The sequence below is a fragment of the Aedes albopictus genome, chromosome 1, assembly GCF_035046485.1.
Source record: "Aedes albopictus strain Foshan chromosome 1, AalbF5, whole genome shotgun sequence".
Taxonomy (NCBI): Eukaryota; Metazoa; Arthropoda; class Insecta; order Diptera; family Culicidae; genus Aedes; species Aedes albopictus.
The window spans coordinates 303,316,444-303,336,292 of NC_085136.1; positions in this window are offsets into that span (position 1 = coordinate 303,316,444).

Sequence of the window (19,849 nt, forward strand, 5' to 3'; positions counted from 1 at the left end):
TAAATATCATACTTAACGAGATATATTTCGTTGTATGTGCATGACCCCTAGAAATCATATATTTCTTCATAACTTTTTAACGGGAATTTTTAAATTTTTTGCGTCTTCTACAGAGTTGTTTGGAATGTAAAAATACATGTTTTTGCTGAACATCAAAAAACCCTAGCTTTTGAAATAACATAGTTATTTACAAATTACTGATTTTTATTGGGAAACTTTGAACTCGTCTAATCTCTTTCGGCGCAAAATGGCGCAGGGAATCGTTTCGAGTAATGAAACAACTATGTTTCTACTTTATGAAAATGGCTTAAACTTTTGTATGCAAGTGTATTCTTTTATGTGTTATGGTAAGTAAACAAACAATTATCAAATATTGAAAATATTTAATAACTTCTTCATTTAACGAGATAGAATGTCGCAATGTTCAGCAAAATTGTATATTTTTATATGCTCAACAACTTTGCAGAACATGCGAATAATGTAAAAATTCTGGATTAAAAGTTATAACAAAAATAAATTTCTGAGTGATTTTTTAATATGCTCATTTTTTATAACTGGTTCAAATAATCATAGCTTTTTACCAAGATTTTCTACATTTTTTCATGTTCTAGAAAGTTGTTGGGCATACAAAAATACGCAATTGCTGAACATTGCGACATTCTATCTCGTTAAACTAAGAAGTTATTAAATAATTTCAATATTTGATAATTGTTTGTTTATTTACCATAACATAAAGAATACACTTGCATACAAAAGTTTAAGCCATTTTCATATACTAGGAATATGATTGTTTCACCATTTTGCACCGAAAGAAGTTAGACGAGTTCAAAGTTACCCTATAAAAATCATAAATTTGTGAATAACTTTGTTATTTCAAAAGTTAGGGTTTTTTATGTTCAGCAAAAACATGTATTTTTACATTCCAAACAACTTTGTCGAAGACGCAAAAAATGTAAAAAAATCCCGTTACAAAGTTATGATGAAATATATGATTTCTAGGGGTCATGCACATACAACGCAATATATCTCGTAAAGTATGATATTTAGCATTATGACGTTTTTGACAAAGTTGTTCAAAATTGCATTTTGCACAACTTTGCGAAAGACATCAGTGTAGCATATCAGATTACATCATAAAAACCAGAATTTTCCCACATCACACAAGAGCGCTAGAAACGCTAAACAGTTCACATATTTTCCCATGCATAAAATCAGAGACTTTCCTAGAATCATAAAAACCCTTGTTCCACGTAAATTGAATTATCGATACCATATGCACAGAGCCCAGCAAGCGAACATAACCACTTCAAAAATATGTAACGATCATCTTTTTCCATACCGTACCTAAGTTGTTGACCCATGTCAATGACACCTCGAAGTAACGCTCAAAGTTCTTTCCCACGCGACCGATCAATACACAGAGTAATCCGATCCCTGTTACGTCCAAGCGCATCGAACCTACGACACATGTGCCAAACGATTATCCACCCATACACTTTACATTCTAACCACTCTACGCTGATTGGCTCTCAACATAAAAACTCAAGCTAGTAAACTCCAAGCTCCTCCCTCAACTAAAATTTGTAAGACTCGATGTAATAACTTTTTGAATTGAATAAAGAGAGTCTAATTCGGACAACCAACAAATGAAGATGTTTTCAAACATGCACATGGCGACCGGACTGCGAATCTGCAGTTGTAAAAGTAACAAGTGTCAATAAGCCAAAAGCATTAAAAGTGACAAGTGTCTATAAGTAACAAATGTTCGAAAACTCCAAAAATTTTAAAGTGTGAAGTGCAAAGGTATTGTGTTCAAAATGGGACTGTTTTCAAACGAGCCCATCGCGCATCAACACGGTGATCAGCAAGTGAATGTGGCAATGGACTTTCACGAAAGCCATTCAATTAAATTGTGGGTAATTCTCGCAATAATTAGCTGTGTCGTTCTTATATGGCTGTACCGCTAAGTGAAAAGAAGCATCCGTGGTCAAGCTATGCGCGCGGCGCGCTCAATGGCAACAGTGGAAGGAGTGTAATACCGAAAAAACACACACCAGCGGTGATAGTTTAATTCGATCATGAACTAGTGAGCGCTCCATACTGAGCGTAGTAAATAAGAAGAGACTTGTGTCGTGCTTAAAGTCGCGCTAAGAGACTTATCTTGCGTAGTGCGTAGAAACAGCATCAGTAACTATTTCTTGTGAAAGAGGAATACAGAACCAAAGTGGAATGCAGCACAGATAATTGCCTTCGTCGTTGGCTGAAGGAGAAGGATTGCGATCAACAACCATCACGCAGCGAGCAACAATCGTCATCACTCAACAACAGAGATCTACAAATAAAAGCTAAGTGAATCAAACATTTATTTTATTACATCACATATTCAAAGAGTTAATTGAAATATTGTCCACTATTAACACATTACATTTACATTTACTATTGTTCAAATAATACGGCAAACTGCCAGCTTAAGCTATTTTTTTTTCTCGTACATCACATTTTAAGCCTACATTATACATTATGGAAGATGACTGGGAAATTTTTTTAAAGTTGTTAAAAGATGTTAGCATAGGAAAAGGAACGGGAATTTTTGCTTCCGATTCGAAATCAGAAAATACAGATCCTAAAACATGGGAAGAAATGTTAGAGAGACTACAAGAATTACCAGGGGATGAACCCTCCACCTGGTATACAGAAACGCGAACTAACATTACCGATCAACAGAATAACCACTAAATTAAAATAAAATAAAAACTAAATGCAAGCGTATTGGGAACTGGACAGATTGTACCAATACTTTAAAAAAGCAATTAATACTACTGTCCACACTGATCTGCGTTCCGGGAGTTAAACTCGGGAGAAAAAATAAGGCACGTTTTTTCTTGCTCGGTGCAAACTCAACTCTGTTTATTTAGGTCTTAACATTGGGAGATCTCTCTTTTACAAAAGTGGGCGCTTTTGCGCAAATGATCGAATAAAATAATCAACATCCACCCCCCAGTTGGCACGTAGTGTCCAACAACTTTAAACGGAACCTTCCTCAATTGGCAAAACAGCGATCTTGCTGATGGCTCTTTTGACTTCGCCGGTTGTTGTTCGGATGGTAACCACTCGGACGATGTTATCCGAGCCAGGGTGAGTCTGAACAATCCGTCCCATTCGCCATTGTTGCGGTGCCATATTCTCCTCTCGCAGGACCACTAGCATTCCAGGTTTAATAATCAGCTTTTGTTTATACCATTTTCCTCTAGGTTGCAGTTCGTTCAGGTATTCCGAAGACCATCTCGCCCAGAACACTTGTTTTTGTCTTCGAAGATACTGCCAACGTGACAACCGCGACACCTTAACTTCTTCGTAACTCGGTTCCGGATACGCCGTGAGTTCGCGACCCACCAAAAAGTGAGCTGGAGTCAGCGCCGTTAAATCGTTTGGGTCGCACGTCAACTGTGTCATCGGCCGTGAATTGAGGATGGCCTCTATTTGGACGACTACTGTTGTAAGCTCCTCGTAGGACAAGGAAGTTTCGCACAACACCTTCTTCAGCAACGACTTGGCCGCCTTCACCCCAGCCTCCCATATACCGCCGAAATTAGGAGAACGAGGCGGGATGAAAGACCATTGTATCTCCTTCGCATCACAAAACTCGTTGATCTTAGTGGCGGTCTGTTGTTGCTTGAATAGTTCGTACAGTTCTGTCAATTCGGACTGCGCTCCGCAAAAGTTTGTAGCATTGTCCGAATGGAGCTGTTCTGGTGTTCCTCTCCTACCGACGAATCGCTGCAAAGTTGCCAGGAATGCTTCTGTAGTTAGATCGGAGGCTACCTCCAAATGTATGGCCTTCGTACTCATACAAATAAAGACAGCAATGTATGCCTTGACACGTGCTTGCCGTCGACCTTGTTTTATGTAAATGGGACCTGCGTAATCGATGCCAGTTTTAGCGAAAGGCGGAGCGGGTACTACACGATAGTCCGGCAGGTTGCCCATGAACTGCTCATTTTCCGGAGGGTTCATCCGGAAGCAACGCACACACTTCTTAACAACTTGACGAACAATACCCTTACCTCTTATCGGCCAGTATCGTTGCCGAACCATGGCAAGTAGTCCTTGTTGGCCCACGTGGAGGTGTTCCTTATGTAGTGACTCGATCAAAATTCGTGTGACGTGGTGTCCAGGCGGCAATAGCAGCTGATGCTTTCGATGAAACGGTAGCTTCGTATGCTTCAGACGGCCGCCGACTCGCAGCAACCCGTCCGAGTCCAAAAACGGCGCTAGTTGCAGAAACTTGCTCTTTTTCGTCCTGTTGTGCTGCAACATGTGCAACTCATCGGCAAATGCTTCCCGCTGCACATTCCAAATGATCTTCAATGTCGCGCTACGTAGCTCCAGGATGGAAAGCGAGCCAGATGTTCGCTCGGTCTTCTTCTTGCGGCAGTTGTTGACGAATCGATACAGATAGGCTACCACTCGCTGAAGTTTTCTAAAGTTACTGTATCTTGTTAGTAGCTCGCACGGATTGAGGCGCACAACCACTTGACAGTAGGTGTGATCATCGATTTCTAGTTGCTCCTCGCTGAACGTACGTGATTCGGGAGGTACGTAAAGGTTGTCGTTCTGTAGCAGCATGGCAGGACCGTGCCACCAGAGGTTTGAGTACTGTAGATCCGACGGAGTGACTCCCCTGGAAGCCAAATCAGCGGGATTATCCTTGGAAGAGATGTACCGCCACTCGAAGTCATGTGTTAGTTGATTGATCTCTCGAACTCGGCTACCAACGAAGATTTCGAGACTGGCTGTTGACTTGTTGAGCCAACATAAGACGATTTGCGAGTCACACCACAAAACCACCTTGTCGATCGCCATGTCCATGGCTTTCAGTACACCTGTGACCAGCTTCGATAGCAGAAGAGCGCCGCACAGTTCAGCTCTCGGTATGGTGTACGGTCTTCTTGCCTTCTTACTCCCTGGCTTGCTGGGAAGTGGTGTGACACGAGTTTTACTGCTCAGCAAGTGCATCTCAGAGGTACCGTCACTCTTCAAGCTCCGTAGATACACACAGGCTCCATAAGCCTTTTGACTAGCATCTGAAAACCCGTGTACTTCGAAGGATGCGGCATCGTCTACTACCACTCTGCGCGGAATCCGAATTTCGTTTATCTCCTGCAACTGTTCCTTGAATTGTCGCCACGTTGAATTCAGCTCGGTTGATAGAGGTTCGTCCCAACTCAGCTCTTGCGACCACAGCTGCTGAATGAAGAGCTTCGCTAGCACTGTGACCGGCTCCAGTAAGCCGAGGGGATCGAATATCTTCGCCGTCTCGGATAAAACAAGTCGCTTTGTGTAGACTTCTGGTGACTCATCGTTTGGCTGCATTCGAAACAGGAACACGTCAGCTGATGGATCCCACAACAGTCCTAGGGTCTTTATCACGTCGTTGAATTCTCGTTCTTCGATGTTTACTTGCTGCTCCCTGGCATGCTCCGGAATGCGTTGCAGCAATTCAGGGGTATTTGCGCACCACTTGTGGAGTTCGAAACCCCCTCGCTTCAGTAGTTCGATGAGCTGCGACTGGCACTTCAATGCTTCTTCTAGACTGTCAGCTCCGGTGATTGCGTCATCCATATAAACATCTTGTTTCACCACCCGCGCTCCAAGTGGGAAATCCTTCTCTTCGTCGATGGCGAGCTGTCTCAAGCAAGCGGTCGCACAAAACGGCGCACATGATGTGCCGTATGTAACCGTCTTCAACTCAAAAACACTCAGTTCGGTGGTTGGATCGTCTCTATACAGTATCTTCTGGAAACTGGTGTCTCTGTCGTCTACCCGCACCTGACGGAACATCTTGATGACGTCGGCGGAGAACAAAAACTTGTATTTCCGAGAGCGTAGTACTATAGCTGCTAGGGTGTCCTGGATCGTCGGTCCGTTCATCAGCACATCGTTCAATGAGACATTGGTATCCGATCGTGCGGATGCATCGAACACCACACGCAATTTGGTAGATGAACTCGATGGCTTCAAAATGGCGTGGTGTGGTAGGAAGAACCCAGTACTACCATTGTCCTTGACCTTCACACAGTGTCCCAAACTAATGTACTCGTTTATAAAGGCGGAGTACTGTAGCTTGAGGTCGGGGTTCAGGTTGAGCTTCTTCTCCAATTGATAGAAACGCCTTTCTGCTATGGCACGAGATTCTCCAAGCTGGTTCACGTTGTCTCGAAAAGGTAATCGGACCACGAAATGCCCTTCTTCACGTCGATGGGTTTTGGCGAAATGCTCCAGGCATTGCTGATCTTCTGTGCTTGACACCGCCGTTCCTCCAACTTCCTCCTGATCCCAGAATCGTTGTACTAGACCCTCCAGGTTCGACTCCGGTGATTCCAGATACGCAATGTGGGACGCAGCTACTACTGTTCGTTGGATGCTTGGAAATGCTCCGCTCACGATCCATCCCAGCTTTGTGTTCCACAGCATCGCTTGACAATCGTTGAGCTTCAGACGATCCATTAACAGCAACTCAAAAAACAGTTCCGCTCCTATGAGCATGTCCACCTTGGCTGGCACACTAAACCTTGGATCCGCCAGCAGCAACTCCGATGGTATCTGCCACTGGTCAGTGTCGATCTTCCGAGCCGGCAGACATCCAGTAACGTGCGGAACCACTAGGAAGTCGAGAGTCCAGGATGCTTCGCTGTACATGGACTTGATTTGCGCCACGGCTTGATGTGAAACGACACGTCTATCTCCACTGATTCCGATGACAGGAGCTCGAACTCGTTCCCGCCGCAGCCGCAGACGCCGGACGACGCTTTCGGTAACAAAGCTGGACTGCGACCCCGAATCTAATAGGGCTCGACACAGATGATACGATCCGCTAGAATCTTGCAGCTCCACAATCGCAGTCGAAAGTAAAATCTCCTTTTCGTGAACTCGTTGTGATGGCATTGCGATGCTGATACCGGATATCGACGGAGTCAACTGCGGCGCAACATCTTCCTGCTGCTCCGCGGCGCTTCTAATTGGAACCGGCTGCTCCGACGAAATTTCTTCAAAATGCAGTAAGGTGTGGTGCCTCTTACCGCATCCGCTCACTGTACACGCTCTTGATCTACACTGACCAACTCGATGGCCGCGCTTCAGGCAATTGAAGCACAGGTTGCGCTTTTTTGTCATCTCCATTCTGTCCGACACTGTCATTTGCTTCAGCACTTCACACTTGTTTACGTTGTGCGTACTGTCGCAGATGGAACACACATCCTCCGCTGCTTGCACCGCATGCACCCTCTGCATAGGCTTCGCGGTCGGTACCACTGGCTTCATCTTGGTCGTTTCAAGGATTTTGCACTTCGTCTTGCTTTCGCACCGCTCCAGGACAAAGCAGCGGTTTTGCAGGAACTGAATGGTTTCCTCATACTCCGGAAGTTCCCTTGGCTCCACGCTGTTCTCCCACAATGCTGCTGTTGCATTATCGAGCTTGGAGGTTAGGAGCGAAACAACAAGTTGTTCAGACATTCCTTGCATCGGCAGAGCGTGGAACTTTAGCGCTTCGACGTGCCGACTGCAATCATCGACGAGTTGGCGTAATTCGATAGAGCTTTCCTTCGTCATTTTCCGCAAATTTAGCAGCCCTCCGATGTGCACGTCTACAATAGTCCTTTTATTTTCGAACCGCTCCTCAAGAGCTTTCCAGGCCAGCTGGAAATTGTTCTCGTTTACCACCTGGTCGCTCAGTACGCTCTCTGCCTTCCCCTTCAAACACTGTTGCAAGTAGTACAGTTTGGTGGCATCCGAAAGGTGGTGGTGTTTCTGCATGAGGTCTACGAAAAGCTGTTTGAAGCGGTACCATTTTTCGTACGCTCCATCGAAGCTTGGTAGGGGAACGTTGGGCAACCCGGGAACATGATTCACAGCAGCTGGCTGGGGAATGACTTCTGCCACCGTTAGCTTATTGTCATTTTTTCGAATACCGTCGATCGCTTGACAGAGTTCGATACGCAGATCCTCGTAGACGTTTTCAAACTCGACGAAATACCGTTCCTGCTCCAGCCGCTGACCGGGTAACTCCGTGTACACTTCGTTCTGGATCGTGTTATACTCTTCGTAGCAGGAATCTACCCGTCGCAGATACGTTTCTAGGTGGTAAACAGTGATGTTGGCTGCCTGTCCCAACAGATCTTTCACGCGCTGGAGCTTTGCTGCAACTGCAGTCCGTCGAGCCGTCAAAGCGTGAAATTTGTGTTCTGCCATCATTTGTTGTTGTCGCTGTTGTTGTTGCTTTTTCTGTTCCGACACCGGGGTATGAATGACGTTCCCTCTGCCTCTTGTCCGGGGTGTCAAAATATTATTCTCTTCACTCATCACTTTGTTTACATTTTTTTCAGACCGCTTTTCGAGCGGTGCAGTATTCTCACTTCTCACTGTTTATCGATCGGCGCTCACGACGGCGCAGTTTTCACCCACACACACAACACTTATGTTCGACCAGTCCAGCTCGGAATGGTGCTTTTTCACACTGATGTTTGACCAGTCCCCACACGGGATGGTGCTTTCTTCACTCACTCAAATGTCCGACCGGCTTCTGCGGAAGTCGGTGCTTCTTCACACTCCGCAACAGACCGGACTTCCGCAAAAGTCGATGCAGTTCCACTCTCGTGGAAGCGAACGAATTGAGGTTAGGAACCTCAAACACTCAATGAAGACGCGTCCGGAATGCAGCTCGTTGCAGTGCGCGAACACGAAATCGCACTTCCCTCAGGAACAATACGACCGTCTCAATATTTTCCGGCAACTACGCGCGAAGAACACTCCCGGAGACAATCCGGTTCGGTTTTGGACCAAAAATGTCCACACTGATCTGCGTTCCGGGAGTTAAACTCGGGAGAAAAAATAAGGCACGTTTTTTCTTGCTCGGTGCAAACTCAACTCTGTTTATTTAGGTCTTAACATTGGGAGATCTCTCTTTTACAAAAGTGGGCGCTTTTGCGCAAATGATCGAATAAAATAATCAACAACTACCCTGTCTTATGAACTTTTGAAGAATAAAGAAAAATTGAACCACAATTTAAAGTTAAAGATTGACACATTTTTGGAAAACGAATACGATGAATTAATAGACGATGATTTTCACACCATCGTAAAGAATTCGCGACATTGGCATTACGAAATACAAAGAATTATTAAACATAAACTTGAAATTCTTGGACTCAGAAAAGCGAAAGAGAAAACTGGATCTAGTAATCAATCAACGAACATTATAAAAATGGCAGATTTTGATATCAAACGTGCAACTTCCCTTGTACCAATGTACGATGGGTCAGCTGATGCATTAGAATCATTTACTGATGCTCTCAATTTACTCTCGGAATTAACACCCGAAAATCAAGTACAAACGGCTGTGCGATTCATAAAAACCAGATTAACAAAAAAGGCAAGATTAGGACTCGCAAACAATTTAGCTACAATTCAGGCTATAATTGATGATTTAAAAGCGCGTTGCAAAAGTCAAGAAAAACCAGAATCTCTTATAGCTAAATTGAAGCAAGTTAGAAAGCCATCAACAACCGAGTTTTGCGATGAAATCGAAAGCCTGACTTTGAAATTGAAAAGCCTCTACATGGAACAAAAAATTCCGGAAGAGGTAGCAAACTCAATGGCAACCAAAGCTGGGTTGGAATCCCTCATAAACGGGATCCCATCCAACGAAACAAAAATTATTCTGAAGGCAGGCAACTTCACTAATATACAAGACGCTATTTTGAAAGTCAATGAAAATGTAAACTCTCAAAATGCACAGGTATTATTTACAAACTCCGTAAAACAATATAATAAGCAATAAATCCGCAACAATCCTCGATTCAATTCACACAACGATTATGATCGCAGAAATTTTAATATCCGCAACGGAAGAGGTCGTCGACCTTTCAACAACAATCCAAGGAATTTTTCAAATAACAGCTTCCGCCCACAGTACCAACGCTATAACGGCTATAGACAACAAAGCGGTAACACCGCTCAAGTAGCAAATCATAACAATCAACAACACACTAGAAGAGTATATACGGGAGCGGCGACACAATTCCCCACAGTACCACATGTTGATTCGTCTGTCGCTGTACGAATGACTCCACATACTCAAAATATGCCAAGTCAAGCTTATTTGACTGGTGTCTCAAATGTAAATGAAAACCAACAAGTATCACGTAACACCCAACCATTGACACATATTCCTAATTTTTTAGGTCAGAACCCGAACCTACCTCAATTTATGCAGTGAACCTAGGCGCAACAAACTTCATTAAGTTATATGTGCAAATGACAAATTCCGTATGTTCATTCATAATTGACTCAGGTTCGGACATATCAGTTTTCAAAAGAGACAAAGTATCTTATTTACAGCATATAAATCCAATGAAACGATTTAAAGTTACCGGCATTACAGATGGTATAACTGAGACCATCGCCGAAACCGAGACCGTTTTACAATTTGAAAATGGTCTTCAGCTTAAACACCAATTTCAGCTTGTAGATAGTGCATTTCCAATTCCGACTGACGGTATAATTGGTCGAGATTTTTTCTGTAAATATAGATGTACCATAGATTATGACCACTGGTTATTGAAATTTTTACTTGATAATCAGTTAGTAGAAATACCCATAGAAGATAATTTAAACGAAGGATTTATATTACCTAGTAGATGCGAAATTATAAGAAGGATTTCCACACTTGATATTAACGAAGATATGGTCGTTCAATCAAAAGAAATCCAACCTGGAATATTTTGTGGTAACACCATAATTTCTCCTAATAATGCTTGTATAAAATTTGTAAATACAACAAGCCAACCAGTGTATATAAACAATTTTAAACCAACATTGGAACCACTACGTAATTATCACATTCATCATAAACGTGCAATCGATTCTAGCAGTAAAGATCGATTCAATAAGATAGTTAACGAAATAGATATGTCAAATATACCAAGTTATTTTAAGAATGATTTTTACAAACTTATTCAGTCGTATGCAGATGTATTCTGTTTACCAGATGAAGCATTATCAACAAACAACTTCTATTCACAAAACATAAACTTGAGTGATAATGTTCCAGTTTATATTCCGAACTATAAGACTATACACTCACAGAGTGATGAAATTCAAAATCAAATATCTAAAATGCTTGAAGAAAATGTTATAGAGCCATCGGTATCCCCCTATAACAGTCCAATTCTTCTAGTTCCAAAAAAATCAGATAACGATTCCAAAAAGTGGCGTTTAGTCGTTGATTTTCGACAGCTAAATAAGAAAATTTTAGCAGATAAATTTCCCCTACCAAGAATCGACACCATTTTAGATCAACTTGGTAGAGCAAAATTCTTCAGCACCCTGGACTTAATGTCAGGATTTCACCAGATACCACTGGATGAGAATTCAAGAAAATTTACCTCCTTTTCAACTCAATCAGGACACTATCAATTTACAAGGTTACCGTTCGGACTGAATATCAGCCCGAATAGTTTCCAAAGAATGATGTCGATAGCAATGGCAGGTTTAACACCTGAGATAGCTTTCATATACATAGATGATATAATTGTGGTAGGATGTTCGATCCATCACCACTTGTCGAATTTATCCACAGTATTTGAAAGATTACGAAAATACAATTTAAAATTAAATGCGAAAAAATGTAAATTCTTCAGCACAGAGGTAACATACTTAGGTCATCAAATCACTGATCAAGGTATTTTGCCAGACAGTTCGAAATATGATACAATTTTAAATTATCCTACACCAAAGAACATTGATGATATAAGACGATTTGTAGCATTCTGCAACTATTATCGCAAATTTGTGCCAAATTTTGCAATGTTGGCATATCCTTTAAATCAATTATTGCGCAAAAATGCAAAATTTAATTGGTCAGAACAGTGTCAAAAAGCTTTTGATACTCTAAGACAATATTTGATGTCACCGACTATACTACAATTTCCAGATTTTACAAAGCCTTTTATTCTCACCACTGACGCATCCGACATTGGATGTGGAGCAGTGTTATCTCAAAATAGGAATGGTTTTGATCTTCCAATAGCTTTCGCGAGTAAAACTTTCACTAAAGGCGAGAAAAACAAAGCAGTTATTTTGAAAGAGTTAACTGCAATACATTGGGCAATCAACCACTTTAAGTCATACCTCTACGGAAAACCATTTTTGGTAAGAACAGATCACCGACCTCTAGTTTTTCTTTTCGGCATGAAAGATCCAACATCGAAATTAACTAGAATGCGGCTTGATCTAGGCGAATATAATTTTACCATCGAATATATAAAAGGTAAAGCAAACGTTGGAGCCGATGCTTTATCGCGCATTGTAACTTCATCAGAAGAATTAAAACAGCTAAGCGGGCTTACAGTTAACACAAGATCTATGACACGCAAACAAAAACAAAAATGCATTATAGATGAAACTACTAGCGAGATTGATCACCCCGCTATGTATGACATCGAAAACCAAACGGAAACTAGATATCTACCTAAGCTTAGAGTAATTTTAAATAATAAATTTATTCAGTTCATAGTATATTATGGTTTGAATCATACCAAACCAGCGTACGAATTTAAAATGCAAATTGACGGAAACCAAACACTAGAGTTTGCTTTTTCGAAGCTTGATAACGATATGAAAATGATGAACATAAAGAAAATAGCGATTTCAAATAATGACGATATATTTCAATTAGTGCCGGCCGGCCTATTAAAACAATTGAGTAATCAAGTACTTAAAAATATACAAATCGTTATATTCAAACCAGCAAAGTTCATTCGTGATCCTTGCGAAATACAAACAATTTTAAAACTTAACCATGAAACACCACTTGGAGGACATATTGGACAGCATCGACTGTACAGAAAACTTCGAGAATATTATACTTGGAAAAATATGAAAAAGACAATTGCACAATTCATAAAGGCCTGTGAATTGTGTAAAATTAACAAAATAACGAAACATACCAGAGAAAAATTAACTATAACAAATACTCCATCAAAACCTTTTGAAATAGTATCTGTTGATACGGTAGGACCACTTCCAAAATCCAACCGAAATAACAGATATGCTATTACTATACAATGTGAGCTAACAAAATATATAACACTTATTCCAATACCATCTAAAGAAGCAAATATAATTGCAAAAGCTCTCGTTGAAAATTTCATACTTATCTACGGAACATTTCTACAGTTAAAATCAGATCAAGGAACAGAGTATAAGAACGAAATCCTTGATCAAATCTGCAAACTACTACAAATTAAACAAACTTTTGCTACAGCTTATCATCCGCAAACAATGGGTTCGCTCGAAAGAAATCATAGATGTCTCAACGAGTATCTCAGATCTTTCGTTAACGAACATCATGCTAATTGGGATGATTGGCTTCAATTTTATGCTTTTAATTATAATACAACACCACACACTGATCATGGGTACACCCCATACGAATTAGTGTTTGGAGTAAAGCCTATAACACCTAACTTACCTTGCTTACGAACAGGAACAATTGATCCAATATATAATTTTGAACTATATAACAAAGAACTTAAATACAAACTACAGAAATCACATGAATTTACAAAACAGAAACTTATAGAACATAAAATAAAACGAAAAGAATTAATGGATACACAAGCAAACCCACTGAAAATCAACCCTGGAGACAAAGTTTATTTGAAAATCGAAAACAGACATAAACTAGATTCATTTTATAATGGTCCATACATAGTGAGAAAAATAGAAGAACCAAACTGCGAAATTATTCACAAAATATCAAATCAAACGTTCAAAGTTCATAAAAATAGACTCATAAAGTTTTAGAAAATCAGAACAAATAAATTTGAATCATACAGACAATATATTCCAAACTAAACAAAAAAAAAAACAAACTTATAAAAAAAAAAATACAAAAAAAAGAGAAAAATCAAGAAAAATCCGTACGATATACACATCAAAATTAAAAATTTATAACAATAGAATTTACTAAATTAGAGATCTACCGAGCCTAACGCCCATAAAAAAGCGAACGAAAAAAAAAAAAAATATCAAATGGGGTAGGTAAAAATTCTTAGTTCCGAACTAAGAAGTGCGAAATTCGGTTAGGATCAACATAAGTATTTTTTTTTTCTCAATTTGTAAGAGGTTCTTGGAGTACAGTTTATAACGAATGATTTCCCTCCGTTACATCATTCTCCTAAAGGGGGGAGATGTAGCATATCAGATTACATCATAAAAACCAGAATTTTCCCACATCACACAAGAGCGCTAGAAACGCTAAACAGTTCACATATTTTCCCATGCATAAAATCAGAGACTTTCCTAGAATCATAAAAACCCTTGTTCCACGTAAATTGAATTATCGATACCATATGCACAGAGCCCAGCAAGCGAACATAACCACTTCAAAAATATGTAACGATCATCTTTTTCCATACCGTACCTAAGTTGTTGACCCATGTCAATGACACCTCGAAGTAACGCTCAAAGTTCTTTCCCACGCGACCGATCAATACACAGAGTAATCCGATCCCTGTTACGTCCAAGCGCATCGAACCTACGACACATGTGCCAAACGATTATCCACCCATACACTTTACATTCTAACCACTCTACGCTGATTGGCTCTCAACATAAAAACTCAAGCTAGTAAACTCCAAGCTCCTCCCTCAACTAAAATTTGTAAGACTCGATGTAATAACTTTTTGAATTGAATAAAGAGAGTCTAATTCGGACAACCAACAAATGAAGATGTTTTCAAACATGCACATCAGACATCTATCTGCATTTTTTGAAAAATTATTTTTTCCATCTCACTTATAGGTGGATTAATCATCCAACTCTTCATGTCAAAAGATGCGCTTTGTCTTATTTACAAAATTCTCCGAAGAAACTATATCGCAAAAATCAACGATTGAAAAGTTATTAAAAAAGCGCACGAAATCGGCAAAATAAAACATTGTGTGATGGTACTACACCCTAAAATGAAACAACACAGGCTTGTGTACAATGTACACAGATTTGTGTACTACTAGATCAGCCTCCACCCCTGTGTCAAATGTACACAGTCACTTTCCTGGCTCTAGCGCTGGTATGGGAGCAAAGTTCATAACTAATTTTCTCTGAACGATGACATGCATTATCAGGAATCGATCAGTGCAAAAATAATTGTTAATTTTGTTTTCATGCCAGCGCTGGAGCCGGAAAAGTATCTGTGTACATTTGACACAGCGGTGAGGCTGATCTAGTAGTACACAAATCTGTGTAACTTCTGTAACCGTGTATTCAGCAACCCCTTCGGCTGACTGACAAGCATTGGATACTGAAACGCATCGTTCTGTTGTTTCTTGAACTCGTGATGCTGAATAACCGCGCCCGGATTTTTGCGGTTACAAGATAATGATTCGAGTCAATGTTCGACCCTCTGTTGAACCTTACATCTACGACGTCTGAAAATTTTCGCCCATCGACCAGCACGTGGCTTATCTGGGAGCAAGTTTCACCATTCGGGTGTCGCCAGGTGTGTTTTCGGATATTCTTACGTGTGACTGTACCAATGATAGGTCGAAAGAAACATTCTCTGTCGATCTGCGCATTTGCATTTCCGATGACAATTTTGACATCTTCTTTTGGGGAGAGTGATTATGGCTCTCATAGGACTCATCCTTCATGTCATCGGGTTCATCGTTCGTTGGTGCATAGATGCTGATCAGGCTGTAGTTGAAGCATTTGCCTCTCATTCTCAACACACAGATTCGGTCGCTTATCGGCTTCCACCGAGTAATTCGCTTCATCTGCTTCCCGATCACTATGAAGCCAACTCCACATTCTTCCTTATCATCGCCGCTGTAGTCGATGTGGTACTTGAATGAAATGTTGGCGATGGGATCCACTCCGGTTTTGGGCTAGTGTATCTCCTGGATAACTGCCACATTAACGCCGACATTCTGCAGTTTACGAGCCAGGAGCCCAACACGTGCGGGTTCATTCAAGGTTCTTACGTTCCAAGGATCCGATTTTCTAATCGTTGTCCTTAATTCGTTGCCGGGTCTGTTGCCGTTGAATCAATCCGTTTATTGTACTATTGCTTTTCTCGGTGTTAGTAGGTTTTCAGCTGGTTACCTTACCGGGGTCACATTGCCTACATCAGCCGCTGGATGCCAGAACGGACGCCGTTTGAGCCGCACCTCCTTGATGAGCAGACGCCCGTGACGTACTTCTTCAATCTAGCTGAAGTCAGAAGGACAACAGTGCCCAGGCTGCACTACCAGCTAAGCAAACAACTGTGAGCTGGTGGTCTTTGACAATGATGGACCCGTGGATGCATGATGTAGGAACTTTTGAGGACTGTAACGTTCCAATAAAACACTGTTTGTAGCTTGAGGTTCGGTATCAAAGTGATGTTTATTCTCTGTTGATCTAAGGTTACCCTAACCCGAGCAGGAGAAAATACCTGAAGAATAACTAACTCAGGTATGGAAAACCGAATATCTAAAACCTGCATAAAAGGTTGAACGCTCCTTGTCGTCACACCATTTTGCAGCCCTATTTCAATTGTAGGTTACTCCCAAATCTGTAGGATAGGATGAGGCCTTGTAAGAAAACCTGTGACATTGAGAATTGTTAGCAAGTGGCATGCCTCATTTATTGGTTTTTTTGGTTTTTTGGGCAGTTACGACAAAAAACGGCAGACTAAAAAATATACGGTCTATGCTGGTCTATGCAAGGGTCTATGTTATTCTGCCTCATTTGCATGACTCTTATTCAATAAGAAGAAAAAGTTCTGAACTTCACCATTAATTCACAAAAACAAAATACTTCAAGCAGAATGCCCAAGTCCACGAGAAAACAACCAAGAGACCCTAGCTGAAGTTTCTAGACAGTGATACCCTCAAAGAAGATTAGCATAAATCAGTAAAACGTTCCGTAGAGGAAACAAAAACTTTTTGTCATAAAAAGATCTTTCTGCCTCATTTCCTCGAGTCAATAGCTTGTTTGTGGTTATTCAACGCCGTTCGTGTGGCGAGTGATTTCGATTTGATCCACCCACCAGCTTAAAACGACACGACAAAGGCAACAAATGGATTGAATTTTCCCAATCCTGTCAACCACGTGCGACAGAATTGTGCGACATCTATACTGTGTCATTACTTTTTGTCTATTGAAAGCGGGAAAAGTTTGTCCGACGACGGTTCAAAATCCGTCTGCACAAATTTTCGACCCCAACCGTTTTCCGCACTAGGTAGGTAGGTACGTTGGCATTCATCTTAATTTTGGATTCAATCCCGTGAAGTCGAATTATTATGCTCATGAATATTTAACACACAGACAGGCAGGCAGTACAGTCAGTGCGCGATGAACGGGAAGCGCGCAAAGGAGAGATTGTGAATATTTAGCTACCTTGAAACTGGAAGCTCCTTCGGAACACGGTGTGGTGGAAATCTTCTTGACCTTTCCCCTAAAGACATTCATTCATTCAGTGCAGGCTGGGTGAATTGTTGCCTGCCATTGAATCTATATGTACCTTGACTCGCCTGGAACGTGGCAGTAGCGGATTCAACACAGGGCTGTGTTTCCAGGGCAGCCCACAGTACAGTAGTGCTCGATAGTTTTGCAGCATCCGCCTACTGAATGTTGAGTATGCATGTTTTATATCACCAAACGAAAACTTCACAAAAGTCTAATCATTTGTGCAATGATCAAACTTTTCTGAATAGAAATTTCTTTGACTTTCTTGGGCAAAGAGTAATGTATATCCGTGACTGATATACACATATAAAATTGTCATTGGCAGAAGGAGCTTGCAGTAAATAACGATGGAAGTGCTCATAGAACACTAAGCTGAGAAGTAGGCTTTGTCGAAAGACATACGTTACGCCGTTACGCCAAAAAGATACGTATTCCAATGCCATGTTAACCCTTTATAAAGCAGTGGAAACTATATTTCCACCTGTTTGTATTTTTTTTCTGTTTTTTTTTGTTTTTATTTCTGTGTATTTTAACTAAAGCTAATTCTACACTTATTTTTTTTCTGTTTTATAACAATTTGTTTCGAAATTTCTTTTTGGTTTACGCAAAATTGGGATTACTAACAATGCCTGGTATTTTTTTGGTACTATACAAAGCTTTAACAACAATTTGGGAGCCATTTGTAGTTTCAAAAATTGCTAAATTTGACCGCGTGAAGAAAATTGGCTCAAACTTATTGTAAAATTATAGATTTGGTAAATATTTTAAGAACTAATCAAATTATGGGTTGACATGAGCTGAAATACTCAGTTTATATTATGGGTTAAGCCCTAATCCACTCTAAAATCTCTTTTCCGGATTTTTGTCGAAGTTAAGGAGAAACATCAATGAATATAGGTATGGCTGCCACAATGGCCGACTTGGACCCATACTCACGTTTTCAAGAGCACCGTTCTTGAAAATTTGTAAGCAAATCCGCTCAATTTGGAAAAGCTACCTCTTTCTGCAAGTGAGCAAAGCCAGGATAAACAAGTGCGGCTTGGTTCGATGCTTCGTTCGTCAAATTTGTGCCTCTAAAGTTTGTATGCAAAATTGCAATGGGATTTCTTGATGTTTCACCTTAAAAGAAGAAAAGTATACCCTAAACGGACAGTGGCAACTATATTGCCACCTCAAAAGCTCGTTTTTGGGGTAAACGGACAGTGGCAACTATATTGCCACCTAGATTTTTGAGAGTTTATTTCAAACAATTGTTGTGTACATGTACACGCAGAAAAAACTATGTTAAAATCAAAAATATTTGAGGTAAATTCAAATAAACTGTCAATTTGTTCAGGACGCAAAAATAAAACTGTTTGGAGCAAATCGAACATCACATTTGAAGCTAATGCAATCCATGTTTGAAACAAAAATGCATCTTCTGACAGATTATGTTAGAAATAAATGTAAATATTTTTGTCTTTTTTTTGTGGCAGGTCGGTCCTACGACGGAAATATTAGATAACATACGCTCCCGAAAACAACGGGATTTCGTGGAAACTTTTGGTGAACCTTGCCTTTTTTGCAGGCGAAATCTTGTTGCAGCTGGAACTTGTAAGTTTTGTTTATGTTCTCGTCGGCGGAACGAGGGGCTCCTCAATGGGTATTGTCGAAATCAATAAGTAATTGCGTTAGTTTTAAAAATTAAAATCTTAGTTTTAAACATTTTATCAGTTTACCGAATAAACATGCATATTTTTGTTTCAAACGAACGAAATTTGTCTCCGTGTAATCATGTATATAATCATTTCCATAATAGTATGCGTTGACAACCCTTCTAGTTTTCTCGGCCTGATAAAGGGTTAAATGAAAACCAAATAGGGCCGTATTGAAAAAAAAAAAGAAATTGTACAATCGCATTTTAACGCTACTGTACGCGCCAAGCTCGGCGGCGCTAGCAGGCGAAACAGCTCTATATGTGTGTCTCTTGTTTCCGTGTTTTTGTTCTTCTTCCGCGAACCTCTCACACTTCCCATACTCGAGTGTCATAAACTACCACTTAAATTATGTAAGGAAACTTGACTCCACTTCATTCGGTGGACTTTACGTCGTCGTCCTTGTCGTTGTCGTCCGTCGGAACTGCTTGCGAGCATTGCCTTCCTGCTTGGTGCGGGTGCCAGACAGCAGCGGAAGCGGCACGACATAGCACCGCTTTCGTGCGTCACCAGGATACGCACGGGAGGGGAACAAAAATTTACTGTAAGGAAAAATTGGCCCACCACCACCCTTTGTGTCCTTTTCCTTTCTTCCCTTCTACAAGGAAATGGGAAACAGTGGCGTTATTCATAGAATTTTTATTTGG